At 37.0% G+C, this 18,929-nt stretch overlaps 1 pseudogene; it reads left to right on the top strand.

Moving 5' to 3' along the window:
* Positions 1-8,292: 8,292 nt before the first annotated feature.
* On the top strand, positions 8,293-9,332 carry LOC125106978 (cyclin-G2-like; annotated as a pseudogene).
* Positions 9,333-18,929: the final 9,597 nt, after the last annotated feature.

The following is an 18,929-nucleotide window of genomic DNA, read 5'->3' as shown; positions in this document are numbered from 1 at the left end:
CTTTCTAAAATTTACTTCTATTACTTAAGTCCTTCCATGGTATCCCATACCTTTTAGAGAAGTTCAAACTCCTCACATTAACACATAAAACCTAAATAATCTGGTCTCCCTAAGCTCATCTCCCTCTCCACACTCCACTCTCCTTGTCCCTCCCCCAGCCCCCCTTTTCAGCCCCCCCTCCCCAGCCATTCTGAGATACTTCTTGTTTTTAGACTGGATTATGAGGTGTCAAATCTCTGTGACTTCAGAACCGCTCTGCTGCTTTTGTCTAAAATGCTTATCTCCGTTAATACATCTAAGTTAATGCCTACTGATTTCCTAACACTAGCTCAAGAACCATCTCTTCTAGAAAGCTAAAGCAGAGAAGCTCTTGAGTCTGATACAGTTGTCCTTCTTTGGATCTCAGAGGCAGCCTCTGTGAGCCTTTCATCCAGCATGTATCGCTTCATATTATAGTTATTACTTCGCTTATGTTTTCCCACGATTTGTAAGCTTTTCAAGGGTAAGGACCATATCTTATTTCACTTTATGAGCCTGGTGTCTAATGCAGGATACCTGACACGTGGTAGGTGTTCAGTCAAGATTTGCTAACTGGGTAAATATGATTTTGAGCAACAAGGGTTATGGTTCTTACAGTTTAACATTGTTGCTTTAAAACACTATAGCAGAGACTATTGAACAGTATGAATGTGCGCTTTAGTGCAAGCTTCAATTACAGGGGCAGTAAGTTTCCCTAATAAAGAATGCACAGACTGGAGGTGTTTGAGTTAGCACTTTATCGACAAGACCTTACCACTCCAGGGGCTACCATATTCACTTCAGCTAGCTGGAACTCAGTCAGTATTTGATCCCTACAGAACAGGCCTCCTAAGCACAGTGGGTTTGATCCATAAAAACAGTGTATCATTGAATCCCTTAATGGTATTGTGTACACAGGTGGATTAGAACTTCTGGTTACCCAACTATAACAGTACAGTAACCAGGTGCCTCCCCTTTGGGGCTGCTGCTTCTGGGGAGCTTTTGTGCATTGTGATGGTTGGAGTTCCCAAGGGGATGAACTGCTGGGATTTCAGTAAGTTTACAGATGAGGTTGTGTCATCTCCTGCCTCCTTGCTAAGAAATGCTTGTTTGTTCATTAAATATTTTATTTGAGAGAGAGAGAGAGATGGAGAGAGAGCATGTGCACGGGGATGTAAGCAGGGGGAAGGGCGGGGGAGGGAGAGAGAATCCTAAGCAAACTCTGAACTGAGCATGGAGCTCAGGGTGGGACTGAATCTCATGACCCTGAGATCATGACCTGAGTGGAAATCAAGAGTTGGAGGCTTAAGCGACAGCTACCCAGCCGCCTCAGAAATGCTTGCTTAATAAATGTCTGTATGTGTGGCAGAATTTGGTCTGAAATTTATTTCATTATAGTTAGGAAGGTTAGGAAGAGTAGCTAATTCTCACTCACCTCAAAACTTTGGCTGGGGGGCTGTGGGGGGAGGTACTCACAGTTAACTGCCATTAAAAAAAAAAAAACCCTATTGTGCACAACTAAATTAGCTATTCCTAATACAGTTGTCAGTTTGCAGCTATAATTCTCTATCAGACACCACATCACAGACCCAAATATGGCATGGCACAATGCCTGAGGTAATAGACTAAAAATTTAAACACCCCCTCCTTCATGATTGTTAAAACACAGGCATAAAGTAGGCATGGTGGAGCATGGAAGTACTTTTTGTGTTGTCTCAGGGAGGTGATAATAATTCATCCCTCTGAAATAATATGATTTATTACAATATTATTGAGATGGCATTTCCAATGTTTTGTAAAAAAAAAACCAAAACGATAAAAATTTTGGAGATTTGATTATATAGTTTATAAAAACGTATTAGCGGATACACATTTTCGGATTTCTTTCTTCAGTAACCTCCGTGAGCTAATTTGTGTAGTTTTTGGATATCTAAGCAAGGCAACATTATTTGGAAGGATTTGAATTAAAAAATTACCTATCTGGTGACAAATTTTATGCAAGGGGAAAACAGTCAAAGTCTCTTGTGTTTCAGTACTCCTTTTATCAAGTTAGGATGGGATTTCTGAGCTATGGCTGAGTAAGTTTATGTATAAATGAAAAGATTCTCACCTTTAAAACTGTATGTTGAGTTTCCTAGGATTTTCAGATGATAAGAAAACCAATATGGAACAGGTGACTGAAATTCAAGGATATCATTATATTCACTTATGAAAATGACACACTTATTCAGTGGTTGAAGAGATTAGTATAGAAGAACTTAAGAAAATGTATGTTGTCAAGGAAAGGTAATTTTGAGGATATATACAAATGGCCATAACATCAAGAGAAAGCATGTACTTTATTATTTTAACATAAATGATATGGATAGGGCACAAGCTTTGAAGTCATTGAATACTGATTTCAAAAGTTGAACTCTGCTACAAATTAGGTATGACTTTGGGAAACTACTGAATGTCACTGAGTACTGAAAGACTGATTGACTATAGATATAAGTATGGATATACTTAGAGATGTAGATGTAGATATATATCTAGGTATATTGCTTAGCACAATCTAGCAGACATATGTAACTCAGTATACATTTATTTCCTCCGTGTTTTTTGCATGATATAAAAAATTAATGAAGAGTTTTCTTTGTTTTTTTTTTTTTCTGATTAATCCCAAATGGCCATCATAAGAACCATTGTTTTAAAGAGAGATGAGTTCTCTTCCTTCATCAGCGCTCATGCAGGTAAATAAAAATCTTATATTAAGGCTATCAGTTCTTTTCCTTCAAAGCTTGTAGCAAGGTGATAGGTTGAGAGAGTGATTAGTAACAAAATTTATTGCTATTGGAATTAATTGGAAGATGGTATATGTGGAAGACTAATAATAATTTATGACTATAGAGACATAAGACAACATTCCTAATATTTTTGGTGTCTACACTAAGACAGTCAATTGCCTTGTATCCAATAAGAGATTGTATTTTCCAAAGATGGCTGGAATAGTATCTCATCCCATAAAGTGTGGTTACATAGTGAACTTGACGTCACATCAAGAGGTGGGGTGTATGTCTTCTCTAGTTGGGTATAGGTGACTTGTTACTTGATTGCAACAATAAATTGGGGCTGCAGTGATGCTGTATGACTTCTCAGACTAAGCAAAAAAGAGCCATAAAGTGTCTTCATTGCTTGTTGCAAGACTTGAGCCACTAAATAAAAAGTCAGACTATATGAGACTGCCAACGTGGAGGGGCTCTAAGAAGTGCTCTGGTCAGCAGACAAATCTGAGCTTCCAGCTGGTAACTAACTAGGATCAATTGTCTACCATGTGAGTGAGACATCTGGGGTTGATTACCCAGATGATTACCCAGATTACCCAGTTACCCCAGCTAACATCTCACTATGTTCACAGGATAGACCCAAATGAGAACCACCTTGCTTTAGGCTGCTAAGTTTTGGGGTTATTTTTTAATATAGATATAGTAAGTACAACAAATTCTTAATTAGAATTTGAATAAAGCAAGAATATTAAAAACATTCTGTCAAATATTCAGGAGATTTAGTTAATATGGCCCATAGTTTTTAAAATCATTTTGAGACATTAAAGAAGAAAGTGTATGATCTGAATTGGGTGTAGGAAAGTGATCTGATGGAATGAGTGGTACACAGAAACCAAAAGTTATACTTTATTAAAGATAAATGAAATTGGACTGTCTAATATAACGTCAAAACTTCACAGAATATTTGTTTCACCCTTGCAAAAGTTACTCATTGTATTGTATTAGTTATGGCAATTAGTGAGTTTATCCATCACTGTCTTCGATTAAGTATCATATAATTTTCTTGCTGAAAGAATTTGTCCATTCCTTCCGTTTCACCAAGGACTTTGATGAATATCGGAGGATATCAGAGATATCAAGATAATTTGTAGAGATAATCACTTATGTTTGGTTCTTATTGGTATAAGATGCAGAAAAGAATAAATGATACCTTCAGCCTCATTCCAAGAAGACAGACTTGCTTTTTTTCTACCATCCCAGGGTTGGAAGCAGAAATGCCAAGAACTTAACTCGGGATCTGAACCTCACCTGTCTTTGAGTGGTGTGTGTGTTTGTGCATGTGTGTATGCGTGTGTTAGAGGGAGTTTCAGTAGATTGTAATGGATATAGGCCCACCTGAAGTGGAAAAGGGGACTTGTGAGAGTTTCTACTGCGACAGAGAAGAAAGGGGTTTTCCTAGGCCCTGGTGGTCCAAAGTAGAACAAAACATGCTTTCTTTTCTCAAGAAGTGTTATGGGTCCCAGAAACTGTAGTTGAAGAAGTCAGTGACTGTTAGGTGTGAGAAGTGATTGGCAGCATGGACAGATAGAGAAATAATACTCTAGGGGTGTGTGTGTGGGGGTGGGTGCACACACGCACACATACAGGTGTGTATTTTTATATGTGCTATAAAAATTAGGGAAGAACCAGGCAAGATGACACCTGACTAAGTTGTAGTGGAGTCAGTTACCTAAGGCAGTGAAGGCTGGAAGGGAGAGGGAGGGTAGGATTTTGATGCATTTCCTACTTATGTTTTCCTTTCATATTTCAGAAGGTAGCTTTCCTGTTTCTGAAATTTCTTGTAAACAATTTTAAACACACGTTCAGGTTTCATCTGTAATGCCAGAAATATTGGGGTCCATAGCCCTGTTTATCCTTCGTATCACTTTGACACTCATATTCATTTATATCAACTAATATCTGCCTTGAGAGGGCAAATGGCACTTCCAATTGTTTGTCACTCCGTTTTCATCTTCTAGTACGTCCCTGGCTTTATGTCTGACACATAAATACACAATAAATATTTGTCGACCAACATAATCCGTAAAATTGTATCTGCCTCAGTCATCTCAATACGTTTGGATCGTTATTATGTCAAATGTCTTATTTCCTCTTTCTCTCCTTTCACATTCTTTATGATTGCTATATGAAGAACTGACATTTTTTAAAGTATGATTTTGTTCCAAAAGTTAATGGAGTTATTTAAAATCCACACCAACTTCTTTCCTTCTGGGCATTTCTATTTTATCCTTTTACAGATTTATTTATTTATTTTAGAGAGAGAGAGAGAGAGAGAGAGAACGTGCACCCACACAAGACAGAGTGAACAAGAGAGCAAGCACAGGGACAGAGGGAGAGAGAGACTTAAGCAGACTCCACCTTGACACAGAGTCTGACACTTGGCTTGATCTCTCAACCATAAGATCACTACCTGACCTGAAACCAAGAGTCAATCAACTGCACTACCCAGGCATTCCTGCATTTGACCCCTTTAAATGCCCGTTCTTTTATCTGTTCTTCATTATTTATGTACCACTAAACTGAGTAGTTTATGAGCTATTGAAAGATGTTTCTTCAAATTTTCCTGTAAGCCTTGAGTTACTAGTATTCTAAGTACCACACTCTTTTGTTCTCTGAAGAAAGATGTAGGCGTGGAAAGGTTGTTGGAAATTAGCATCTCTTAGAAACTCCTGTAGCCACCATGTAATAGGGACAGCTTGAAGGCAGAGCAGCCTTGGATCATACACTTTCTCTTTCAGACATTTGAAGATGTTACTCCACTGTCTGGTAGTCAAAAGCACTCTTGACTTTGGTTTCCTGATAGTAATGTGTTTACTTTCCTTCTGCTTTTGAAGTATAGAGAATTCTTAATTTTTTTTTCTTGAAACTTAAGGCATTTTTAGGACACATCCCAGTATTGATTTCAGATTGATCATTTGTTACCACTTTGTATTATGTTGATTATCGATTTTGCTCTATGATTCAGGTGTTTTCTTCATATATTTTAAGGTTTGATATCAGCATTATAATATCCATGTCTGCATTTTCTTAAATTATTGCTGTTCTCCAAATTTTTCTTGAATCTTGATCTTCTGTCTTATAAATGGCATATTTATATGTCATTCTGTCCTTTCCTTATATTAAAGATCTTTTCTCAAGGGAGCCTTGTTCATGTTTCCCCATTTTCCTCTGTTTCCTTGGAAGCTCTCTTCTCCCATCTTCAAGGTAGGACTTATTGGTTGTGTTTCCTGAGACACATTTTCTTCAGAACTCTGTAAGAAGAAGTTATCCTACAGAAAAATGGAAAAAAGGAATACGCACACACACATGCTACAGAAACAATTATTTTGTACAGTCTCTGTTTCAGTATTATTTTCCACTTAGATGATTGAATTCTAGTTTCTTCATTAAGAGTCTCACTGGTGTTCCTTATGGTTGGCTAATTCTGAACCTAGAGATAAACACTAATCTTAATTGAAAGTATTTAGCCTAATTGCTTTTTACCCTTAAGCAAGTCCATAGTTCTCCTTTGTTCTTTCCTTCAACAAATACATACTGAGTACTTAGTACATGTCACGTGCTGTGCCAGCCACTGAGGGGATGCACACATGAATGACAGACTCATTACACTCATGTGATGATGTGTCTAATGTGAGAAACAGTCTTATTATAAAAATAAAAACCAAATTATAAAATATAAGGAACTGTGGAAGTCCCAGCAATTTTTGGTGGTGGCTAATCAGAGGAAAATGCTTCTCAGAGTTGAAGCCAGAGAGGTTGAAGAGGAGGAGGGGTGCCCTGGATGGCACACTCGGTAAAGCTGTCAACTTTGGGTTTTGGCTCAGGTCATGATCTCAGGGTCCTTGGATCGAGCCCCATGTCCAGCTTCTTCTACAAAAGACTGGTATGGAAGAAAGTTAAGAGGCTGGTGAGCAGGCTTAACTCCCTTTTTTTTTTTTTTTTTAATTTTATTTATATATTTGAAAGACGGAGATTACAGGTAAGCAGAGAGGCAGAGAGAGAGAGGAGGAAGCAGGCTCCTCGCTGAGCAGAGAGCCCAATGCGGGGCTCGATCCCAGGACCCTGGGATCATGACCCGAGCCGAAAGCAGAGGCTTAACCCACTGAGCCACCCAGGCGCCCCTTAACTCCCTTCTTTAATTGTCATTAAGGTAACAAACTTTAGGTCAGATTTATATCTTTTTAAGCCTTTTTGTCTAATGTTTTAGAAATATCAACAGTTAACTATTGAGCCCTTTCAGTAAACTTGGCAGATTAAGCATCCTTGTGCACCAGTTTTCCCTCAAAAATTTCATTAGGGACGCCTGGGTGGCTCAGTTGGTTAAGCGGCTGCCTTTGGCTCAGGTCATGATCCCAGCTTCCTGGGATTGAGTCCCACATTGGGCTCCTCCTTGGCAGGGAGCCTGCTTCTCCCTCTGCCTCTGCCTGCCACTCTGTCTGCCTGTGCTCGCTCTCACTTCTCTCTCTATGACAAATAAATAAATAAAATCTTTTAAAAAAATTTTCATTAAAATAATCAGTGAAGAATAGTGGATGAAAGAATTTTTTTTTAAAGTTAGATAACAAGCTGGTGGAGGAGATTTAATGGTTTTAGCAGACTAGAAGAAATAGGATTCCAGACACCTACAGGAAATGGAATACCTATAAGAATTGATCTGATTTGCTTGACGTAATGCTGAGAACGTGGGATGAGGTATACTTGGCAACCTGATTGGTTGAAAATCTATATACCAATAGATTGAAGTTCCCTGGTCCCTTAAACTTTCTGGGCAGTCAGGAGACTATCCCACGCACATCTGTCATGAGTAATAGCACGCTTAGTCCAACAAACTGAGCCAAGGAGCATCTGGGTTCAGAGACAATAGACACAGGATAAGGTAGGGGGGTGTGTAGGAGCTAAAAATAGTAGGATGCAAAAATCTGCATACTGGAACGTAAGACCAGCAGGTAGTGTCTCCTGCATAGGTCCTAGAATCCTGGACAGCCAGGTTTACACTCTCCACTCACCAACACACACCAATGCACTTCTTCCAGTTAGCTTCTCACTTACACAAATGAAAGGGCAGCCAAGGATCACTAAACATTTAAGAAAAGACAGTTTAGGAGAGGCAAAAACAGGGGGAAAAAAAACTTACACGAAAACAAAGACCATCAATGAACAGAAGAAATAAGATAAAGTATAGTTAATATCAAGGATAAGAGAAAAAATATCTGCTTATGAAATGAAAATGGGGTCCTATAAAAAAATCAGAGAACAATTTTTAACTTCAGTTATTAAAAATATGATGAACAAAAAGAGGTTTGCTTCAGTCTCTGCTGGCATGGTGGCATGGCGTGGCTCCAGAGGGGCTAGAGACCAGCAGTTTCTGAGTCTGCTGGAGGAGCTGCTGCCAGCAGGAGGATAGGCATGGGCAGAGGTGTCAACCTGGGGCTATGAGGCTGAGGAGGAGATGTCGGTGCCAGTGGAGAGTCGGATGTCTGTTGGGGGCACTGCTAAACTTCTGGGTACCTGACTCAGTGTGGAGCCCATCAGGCTCCTCTGTGCTCAGCCATCTGGAGGTCAGACGCTGCCTCTCCTACCTAGTAAAGGACCTGGGGGCGTAGGTCTTGGCATTGTGGAATGAGTCCAGCTATTTGAGCTGTTGAAAGTCTACCTGGAATAAGAACGAAAATCCCAAGCCCAAGATAAAAGGGCTGGGGTTGATGAAGGTTGCCTTGAGAATGATAACATTTTGTGTTGAAGACAGGAAAATGTCAAGATCTACAGGATTTAACCAACATTTTGGGGGGAACTTGAACATAAGCTTTTACCCTAACTGCCAATATTTTGGACAAATCCTTGGTTTTTTTATGAAGGTGAAACCTAAAATTTGCCTCACACTGGAGTCTGTTGTTTTTGCTGGCTGCCAGATAGTTGAAGAAGGATGCATTTCCCACTCATGAAGTAATCCAGATTAGTCAATGTAAATGCACTGCTTCTGAAGGGAAGTGAAATGAAGGGAAAGTATAGGGGAAATGAAGGGAAAGTATAATTTTGGGAAAAAATTCAGAACTATGAAATGGAACATACTGCTGTCTTAAACTTTTTTCTACTTATAGAAGGCTGTTGTACTTCATATTTCAGAAAGGAAAGAAATATTGAGGCTTGGTAAACTGGAAGCTTAGCTGAAAGCTTACAGTTTTCAACTAGTCTTTTCAAAAGCAAAGCCATCTGCACTAGCTTTGTACCTTCTCAGTCTGGAAGTACAATTTGTTAAATAATCACAAGTTCTCCAGCTTGTGATAAAGCATTTTAAGATTAATGACACTGAGGTTTTTTTTATTGGAGAAAGGTAATTTCAAATGTCTTGCTATTTTCTCTCAAACGTTGCAAGAAGTTGGTTTGGATAGTTTGTAGGTGCAGAGCCCAGACCTCCAAGACAGCAATGGTGCTGTTCCTGAGTTGTAAACAATACCAGCAGATAGTGCCTTGATGAAAGTGGGACTCTGAAGAGGTGAATTCTGAAGAATGAAGTCTCAGCAGCTCTCTCTCCATTGCAGCGATCAAAGATGCACTATCTTTTTCATCTTGAAAGTGGCATAGTCTCTGAGCTTGCTGTTTTAGCAGTCCCAATTGTACTGTGTCAGAATTTAAAGTATGTATATAATTTATAATAAATGGAGGACCAGGTAGTGTTTCATCTGGCTCCTAGCGAGACAGGAATACATAGACTGGAATAACTGTTGTCTATAGTTATTCAGGCCAGATCTGGTCTATTTTCATGTTCTAAGCTATCAAATGGGTTAGGACCTCCCAAATGATTGAGAATAACATAAATACAGGCACTTTGTTTTCCACTTTAAATAAAAATGATCTTGAGTTATTAACATGGATAATGAATTTTCTGAGAAAGGATGTAGGAAGTTGGAGGAAAGAAGCTTTGTTTTCTTGATTGAGGTATGAAGTAGGAGGCTAAAATCTGAGAATGAAAGAGTCCAGTCTGAGAGGAGAAGAGGTTTGTGGAGAGCAGGGGCTGAACAGGTTTTGCGGGGAAGTTGGAGGGGACTGATTTGGACAAGTAAGAGTACTGACATGAGGCTGAGGTCCTAGCCAAGTCTGGAAACCATGAATCATAGTCATGCAAGATCAAAGAACTAACAGCTTTTTCTCTAGTATTCTTAACTTCCAAAATGCAGAAACAAAAAGGGGTAGCTCTTACTGCTCAAGGATTTAGGTTTAGTAGTTTGCTGATGATGATGAACTTCAGATGAAAGACCTTGTCAGCAAGAGAGGAAGTAGACTAGGATGAAACTGATAAATTCAAAGGCAAATGGGAGAGACTGGAGGGTTAATTGTGATTCTTGTGCATATCTGATGGGAAGGAAAGGATGAGAGAGGTTAAAAGCCAATAATTTGTTTACAATGTATGGAATGCAGAACTTTGAGGTTGTGAGTGACCTTTTAAAGGCCTATCCCTTGGAAAAGGGCTTCAGTGCAGAGGAAGAAAAGTTAAGGTGAAAGAGGTCTAGGAAATTTGAAATTAGAATATGATTTTTTTTGTTTGTTTATGTAAACACTGAAATCTCCAAGAATTGTAGAAGTATAGTAGAAAAAGATTCTGAGCCAGGTCTGAAAGTCTACAGTGAATAAAATGAGTTTAACAAACATGGTATGAGATAGTCTTAAATGAAGATCAAAAATTTTTTTTAAACATTTTAATTTACTTGTTTGACAGAGATCACAAGTAGGCAGAGAGGCAGGCAGAGAGAGAGGAAGGGAAGCAAGCTCCCTGCTGAGCAGAGAGCCTGATGTAGAGCTCCATCCCAGGACCCTGGGATTACGACCTGAGCCGAAAGCAGAGGCTTTAACCCACCGAGCCACCCAGGCACCCCAAATGAAGATCAAATTTTATAGGCAGATGGAAAAGTAGAGGTCAGGAGGTAGAATTAGGGCATCAGGGGGAATGTCACCTCCCCAATTTCTCAATATATACATGTACGTTCCCCTGGACAAGGGGAAAAGAAATAACTTCCAGGAAAGAGGCTTATGACGATACTGAAAGTCATAACTAATCAAGGCCTATCTTCCAGTATCATCAATTTTCAATGGTTGGTAAACAATTTCATACATCTTACATTCATACAAACTCAGATACAATTGAAATAGGAAGCAAAATTTATACACATGTTAATGATAACACAGCATATGTGAAAGAAAATTTACACTTGTGAAATGCTGCTTTGGGCTAGTCCTCTGGTTCCATTAGAAGACTCTTAAGTGTATGGAAAAACTTTGAAGAGGTCCTGGGAGAAAGATTAGGGACACAGAACAGTTAATTATCCATCGGAAATAATCCTGCATGACAATGGATAAGAGCGGTGCGGGGAGGGGTAGTTGGGTTGTTCAACAGAGAAAAGGAAGTAGCTTATAATTAATTCAAACAGTGACAAGATGACTTACTTTATGGCTCCATAGTTCTTTCTTCCAGGTCAGATACAACCAATGACGACCCCAAAACAGGAGTTTACCTTTTCTCTACTTGGTTTCCATGATGTTCATCTCTTCAACCTCTGGGCAACAACAAATACGTGTGAATTGCTGAATGGCACTTGGCACCTCAGCAAGCTTAACTTTTAAGTCCCCAAATGTTTTGGTCTTCCCCTCACAGTGTCTTAGATCCTGGTTGTTTTGTTAGAACTGTTTATTTATTTTTTTTAATCAACAATTACATTAACACTGGTTTCCCCCCACCTAAGGCTTTTCTTCCTCAAGGAAATCTCTAAAAATGCATCAGAGGAAAGACATAGCCCAGAATCCTTGAAGCTCATTTCCTCTGTTGCCAAAATGATTCTGTTATTTTGAAATTATACAGCACTTTTCACCCAGAAAGCTTTGTGAAGAAATACTTCCTTCTTCAAATGTTATTGGATATTGAATTATAGTCCCTGCCTTCCTTGTCAGTGAAAGTGATCATATTATCTTCAGATAAACTAATATCATGATTTTATTAATAATCATGTAGCAGTAATTTGGCCTGCTATGGCTTTGAATGGTGAAATAAAAGAAACTTTTTACGAGAAATTCTGGAATTTAAAGAATTATATTTTTTATGTAGCCTGAAAGACTGGTAATCATTTCCAGAAGAAACTGAGTGCAGGCCAATTGGAAAAGACTGTGAGTTTGGAGCAACTGAAAAAGAAATCTTTCTAAAAAGACAGGCAGTGGCCTCAGGAAAGGAGGTTTGCTAAAGTCACCGGGTAAAGGCAGATGATAATAGAAATTGCCAAATTGGGTTTTTGAGGGTATTAAGATGAGGCTTAACCTGGAATTACTGAGTTTAAATCCAGCAGGAAAGGACAAAGTAACACTTGGGGCTATTCTCAGTGGTTTGCTAGTGTGGGCAGGGAAGGGGAGGGGGTGGTAATAACAAAGTAATACTAACCCTAGGATGAACTGTTTAATTTTTACTTTTAAAAGACACTGTTCTCGCCTAGGTACAATAAAGCCTCTGTATCTATTAAACAAGGTCTGAATTTATTCAATCATTTAAGCAACAAATATTTATTGAATTTTTAAAAAGATAGATTAAATTGTCTTAGAAAATTTCACAACTGCTTTGAGAGGGGATGGGGGGTTTGTGGTGGATACTTAAAGATGATGTGACCTAGCCTGAAAAAGAACATTTTGACATAAGAACTAGGATAATGGTACAGGTAGATGCTTAAAAAGATGACTTGGTGTGAGTGCATGCAAGATACTTGGTGGGGAATCCTAGAAGGGTTTGGAAGGAAAAGGATTTTCCAGGGGATTTGTCCGAAATAATGAAATATGGAGAAAATAAAAAAGGGAGGGGTGATATTTGAATTAATATGGATTGAATTTTGTGGTGGATAGAATAATGGGTCCACAAAGATATTCAAATCCTAATCCCCAGAACCTGTGATTGTTACATGGCAAGGGGAAATTATGGTTGAGGATCTAATCAGCTATACCAGGAAATTATTCTGTCTTATCCTGGTGGGTTCAGTATGTGCACAAGAGTCATCAAGGAAGAAGGAGACAGAAAAAAAGAGATCCAGAGAAATGGCACCATAAAAAAGACAACCAACCATTGTGGGCTTTGAAGATGGAAGGAGACCATGAGCCTAGGAATGTGGTCACCCTCTAGAAGACAGAGAAGGCAGAAGGAAGGAGAGGAGAGGAGAGGAGAGAAAGAAAAGGAAAGAAAAAAGAAAAAAGAAAAGGAAGGACGGAGAAAAAGGAAGGATTCTTCCCTAGAAGATGCAAGGAATGCAGCCCCACTGCATTACTTAGCCCAGTAAGACCCATTTCAGACTTTTGTCCTCCAGATCTGTAAGATAATAAATTTATATTGTTTTAAGCCAGTTAGTAGTGATTTGTTACAATAGCAATAGGAAATTAATATGGATTTATGGAAATTGATTGATATGATTGAGGAAGGGAAGAGAAGAGCAAAACAAGTATATAAATTTTTTTTTAAGTGTTCAGGGAAGACAATAGTAATTGGCAATCAGAGATGATTTTGGGGGGAAGATGATGAGATTCAACTGATTTATATTTGAGTCTGAAGTAGTAGAATGATATGAAAGTGTCAATGTCCAGATTAAAAAAAAAAAAAAGATTTGGATTTGTAAACTGACAAGATGAAGAAACTGAGAATAGAGGATTAATCTGAAGAGTATTTTAGGCAAAAATAGAATGGTTTAGTTTTGGCGATTATGAGGTTTAGGAGTAGATTAAAATTAAAAAAATAATAATGGAGCAATCAGAGAAGTGGAAGGGGGACCAATATAGGACAGAGATAAATATTAAGAGTTTGTGGTATGTAAATAGAGCTCAGTAAAGATCTGCTGGAAGCATAAAATAGAAATATCTTAGAAAGTAGACAAAGGTTTAAGACAGAGGTCGTTAAAAGTGGCTTTGCTAGTCAAGAGTGGTAAAACTGCTCCTATCTGTTATTATACACCCGGGAACTGACTAGGTTATTATATAGTCCAAAAACACAGATTGGCGTTTAGGTCCTGAAAAGTTATCATCTAGCAGTGGAATACATGAGTGCTTGTTTCACTATGGCCTTGCCCATGCTGAATATTGTAATTTGAGGAGGATCTCAAGGGCACTGATTAAACTGATGTATATTTCTTGGTACGTTATCAGTCAATGTATGACAAATATTCGTTTTCATAGTTTTATGTCCTTCATCTCCCTCTATAGTCCCATTCTCATATGCTTTTTGTCTATTTTGTGCTTGCTTTATATCTTTCCAATCCACACACTCCATAAATTTCTTATGGGTGTCAATGTAAAATATATAGCATTATTTCACATAATACATACATATTTGTATATATAAATATACATATAAATATCAGATTCACATATAACTGCGTGTTTTGCATTATATTTCATACTTTTTTTGTTCAACCTATTTAGAACTGGAAATTGTATTTTTTTTTTTAAGATTTTATTTATTTATTTGACAGAGAGAGATCACAAGTAGACGGAGAGGCAGGCAGAGAGAGAGAGAGAGAGGGAAGCAGGCTCCCTGCCGAGCAGAGAGCCCGATGCGGGACTCGATCCCAGGACCCCGAGATCATGACCTGAGCCGAAGGCAGCGGCTTAACCCACTGAGCCACCCAGGCGCCCTGGAAATTGTATTTTTATAAATATATTGGAATTATACTGTTCAGTAATACCCTCCCCAAGGTATTGAGTCTTCTTTTGGCTGATATCTGGAATGCTTTCAAATTTTTACCACTGTTGTACCTCAGTGAGCATTTTTATCAATGTTTTTTTGTGTACCTGAGCAAGGATTTCCATAGAATTTTTTTCTGTATAGGATATGCACATACCCTTATTCAGCTAACCAATAGATTTTATTTCCAAAATGAATGCCACTGATTCCATCCAAAAGCGATGCATCAGGGTTTTGTTTCCCTGCATCTGCACCAAAACGACATTATTTGAGTTTTTCCCAATTTGATGATCATGCTGCGTATATCACTATTTTTGTTTGCACTTCTATGATTACTATGTTAATGGTTTTCTCTCGCTATATGCATGGTGTTGGTGTGTAAAAATTGTCTATTCATGTCATTTCCGAATTCTTTCTGCTTTCCCCATTTCTTGATAACTTACAAGACTTCTTAATATGTTCCAGATCTTAATCCTTTGTCAGTTTCAGATGTTGTAAATACCTTCTCACTGTTAACTTCATCTGAGAGGCCCTTGCTCAAGAAAAACCTTTACTTTTGATATAATACTACAGATGATTTTTAAAAATATCAATAATGCCTTTTTCTTATTAAAATTTTTTTTCTATAGAGAGAGAGATGAAAGATATTAGAAAACACTTTCTACTAATTCTGTGGTTTTTCTTTTCACAATCTCTTCATTCCACGGAGCTTATTTCTGTGACATACAGTCATAATTTCATTGTGTTCCATATTGCAACCAAGTATTTCAACATTGTTTACAACAGAATCCATACTTCATCCATTATATGATATGCTAGTCTTTTATCTTTTTATGTCTCATGTTGCTGTTTAGAAAACTTAGGTCAATGATCTAAATTTAAGCTTACTGTTTTCACTCTAGAGATATTGAGAATTTCTCTTTGTATCCAATGCTTTTAAATATTTCTATACTACATATAAATATGTATTGGTTTATTTTCTTCTATCCTGCTCTGTACTTTATGAGGTTTCTCAACTGAGGGTATGTCCCTTTTTTTAGTTACAAAAAATTTATCACTGCTGTATCTTCAGTTCTTCCCTCTCTATGTACTTACTTATTTTTCTCTTTTTGGGATTTCTATCAGATGGAAATGGATACTTCAACCTTTAATTTTTGCATCTTATAAATTTCATTTTTATAGAGTTAGGGTTGGGGCTTGTACAAATTCATAAAGTTCTCTCTCATTCATTCCAATAGCCATGTAATACACTACAACATTATTATTTTTTTAAGAGAGGGAGGGGGGATGGTGGAGAGGCATAGAGGGAGAAGAAGAGCGAGAACCTTAAGCAGACTCCATGCCCAGTGCGGAGCCCAATGAGGGGCTTGATCTCGTGACCTTGAGATCATGACCTGAGGCAAAATCAAGTCAGATGCTTAACGCACTGAGCCACTCAGGCAATAAAATATAAATAATTTATTGATGGATATTTCTGTTTCCAATTTTCACTACCACAACAAAGAAATCATTCTACTATGTGTATTTTAGTGGATAGTTCTTTTGAATTGTTTTTTAGAAGTAGAACTGCTGAGTCAAAGGAGATGCATGATTTTATTTTGTTAGAGTGTCAACTCATTCTTCAGAATGGTTTCTACAATTTGTACTCCCACTAAGAATGTACAAAAGTACTATTCTTCAGTTCTATGTCAAGGCTAATGTTATCACTATAATTCTTGTCAAACTTATGAAAAATAATTCCTTTTAATTTGCTTTTTTTCTTATAACTAGTCGAATTGAACATCTTTTTGTATATATTTATGTAGATATTTGTGATTATCCTTTGAGACTTGTCTGCATATATCCTGTCCATTATTTCTATTTTTTTTAAATTGACTTTAGGATCTGTGTGTGTGTGTGTGTGTGTGTGTATTCTAGATAGTAATCGTGGACAGTAATACCTGGTGGAAGATTTTCCCCAGAACTTTGATGAAATTTGAACTTTATTTATGATTTATTTTGTTTTAGGGAGTCTTTAGTTTGTAAGAAATAGATCTGTCAGGGCACCTACGTGGCTCAGTGGGTTAAGCCTCTGCCTTTGGCTCAGGTCATGATCTCAGGGTCCTGGGATTGAGCCCCACATCGGGCTCTCTGCTCGGCGGGGAGTCTGCTTCCTCCACTTCTTCTGCCTGCCTCTCTGCCTACTCTGACCTCTGTCAAATAAATAAATAAAATCTTAAAAAAAATAAAAGAAATAGAATCTGTCAATATTTTTCTTTGGTTTTGTATTTTACTTAGGAAATATCTTTACCAATATTAACTTATAATTTCTTCTACTACTTTTATAATATTAATTCTCCTTCAATTTATAGACATACACACACACACACACATATTCTATTTTTCTTCAATGTGTCAACCCAATTGTTTAAATATTAGTAACTGGATAGTCCACATTTTCATTTTTATTTACACTGATGTCTTCACCACAAACTAAATTAAAATAAATACATGGATCTGTTATGGACACTCTTTATAACGTATTTTAACTTCTGTTATTCATGTCCTTCTTCACTAATTTCATTAAAAAAATTTTATAGCTGTATTTTCCATAGTGCCCTTGTGGCACAAGAGAAAATTTGTCCCTCCCTTAGTCACACAGAAGAAACTAGATTTGGAGTCTTTCCCAAAATAAGGGTTATTAACAGAGATAAATTTTATCTGAGTGACCATCTGTATGGTAGGGTAAATATCTAATTACCAAACATCTCCTCTTCTAGTTGCCTGTGAAGTACGTTCCTTTTCTCTGAAGTCCCAGACCCCTACTTCATTCTCTTCAGTTCAGAACAACATATATACCTCATTTTCCCTGACTGTCTTTGGAATTTCTATGTCTACGTGGGTTCCCCATGCATACATTTATTAAATTTTATTTTGTCCTGTTAATCTGTGTCATGTCAATTTTTTCCTTAATCCAGCTAGAAGGACTTTTGAGGAGACAAGAATTCTCGCTTGCCAACATAAAAAAACTCTGAAATTCACACTTCTGCTAGTTTTAATTTCCTCCTATATAATTTGATATGTGTTTTCTTACCTTTAAGGTGTATTTCTCTTACTTAAATGATAAGTGTATAATTTGGTATTCAATATTATTTCATTCAAAATGCGGACTCTTTAAACAAACATTATTTTAATCATTCCCTGACTATTTGAGGGTCTACTATAGGAAAAGTGTTGGTATATGAACTTTTATGACATTTCTAATAAATGAACTCATGTGAAAGATGAAAAATTTTATCTCACTATGACCTAAAATTACATTTCTCCCGTTACTAAAGGAGTTTACTATTGTTCATGTACTTTGTTGTTATTTTATTTTATTATTTGGAAAAATACATCTTTATATTATTTTTCCTTAATTTTCTACCAAGGTAGGATCTTTTCCTATCGATCCCCAAATATTGTTTGGTAGTTAAGATTTTGACCTATTCATAGGTTGCAATTTTTTTCAAATTTTTTTCTTTTATTCTTTTTGAACTATTTCTTTTTAGTGCAGATAGTTTTCATAAAATTTTTAAATTGAGCTATAATTTACCTAGAGCAAAATGTACAGATGTCAAGAGTACCATTTGATCAGTTGGAAAATATGTAAATCCTTGTGACTAACATCCCAATTATTCTAGGTTACTTCATCTTCAGAGAAAGTCCCTTTCTACTCCTTTCCTGTTGATCACCTGTCCCATGTTTCATGCTGACCACTATTGTTCTGATTTTTATTGCCATAAATTAGTTTTCTATGCTCTATAGATGCATATAAATAGTCATATTATATTTACCCTGCCTATATTTACTCCGAATGGTGTCTAACTCCATTCACTCAACATGATTATCTGTGAAATTCTTCTTTGTTTTTGTGTGTATCAGTAGTTTGTTCCCTTTTATTACCAAATAGTATTTTGTTGAATAGATACACTAAAATTTTATTATCTATTTGAATTGTTTTTCAGCTTTTGTCTACTATGATTAATTTAACTTTTTGTTAAAGACTTTTAGGGGAATACTAGATTGAATTTTTTTAAGTGTAGAAATAATTTTAATCAATCAATAGAAATAACACAGAAATTATGGAGATGAAGGAATTTGCAGACAAAGGTATTACAATAGTTATTTTAATTATGATTCATATGAACAAGAAGGTAGAAAAAAATGATCATGAAAAGGAGAGAGTTGGAAAATATGAAGACTCAAATTGAGCTTTTTGAGGTAAAAAAATACAATATCTGAGATGAAAAATAGAATATTTCAAACTATAGACTGAATGCCTTGTGCATCCACACCTCATATGTTGAAACCTAATCCTCAATGTTATGGTATTTGGATGTGGGGCCTTTAGAAGGTGATTAAGTCATGAA

This window comes from Lutra lutra, chromosome 8 (genome assembly GCF_902655055.1).
Source record: "Lutra lutra chromosome 8, mLutLut1.2, whole genome shotgun sequence".
Lineage (NCBI taxonomy): Eukaryota > Metazoa > Chordata > Mammalia > Carnivora > Mustelidae > Lutra > Lutra lutra.
Note: the sequence above shows the minus strand (reverse complement) of the source record. Positions and strands in the feature narration are given on the sequence as shown.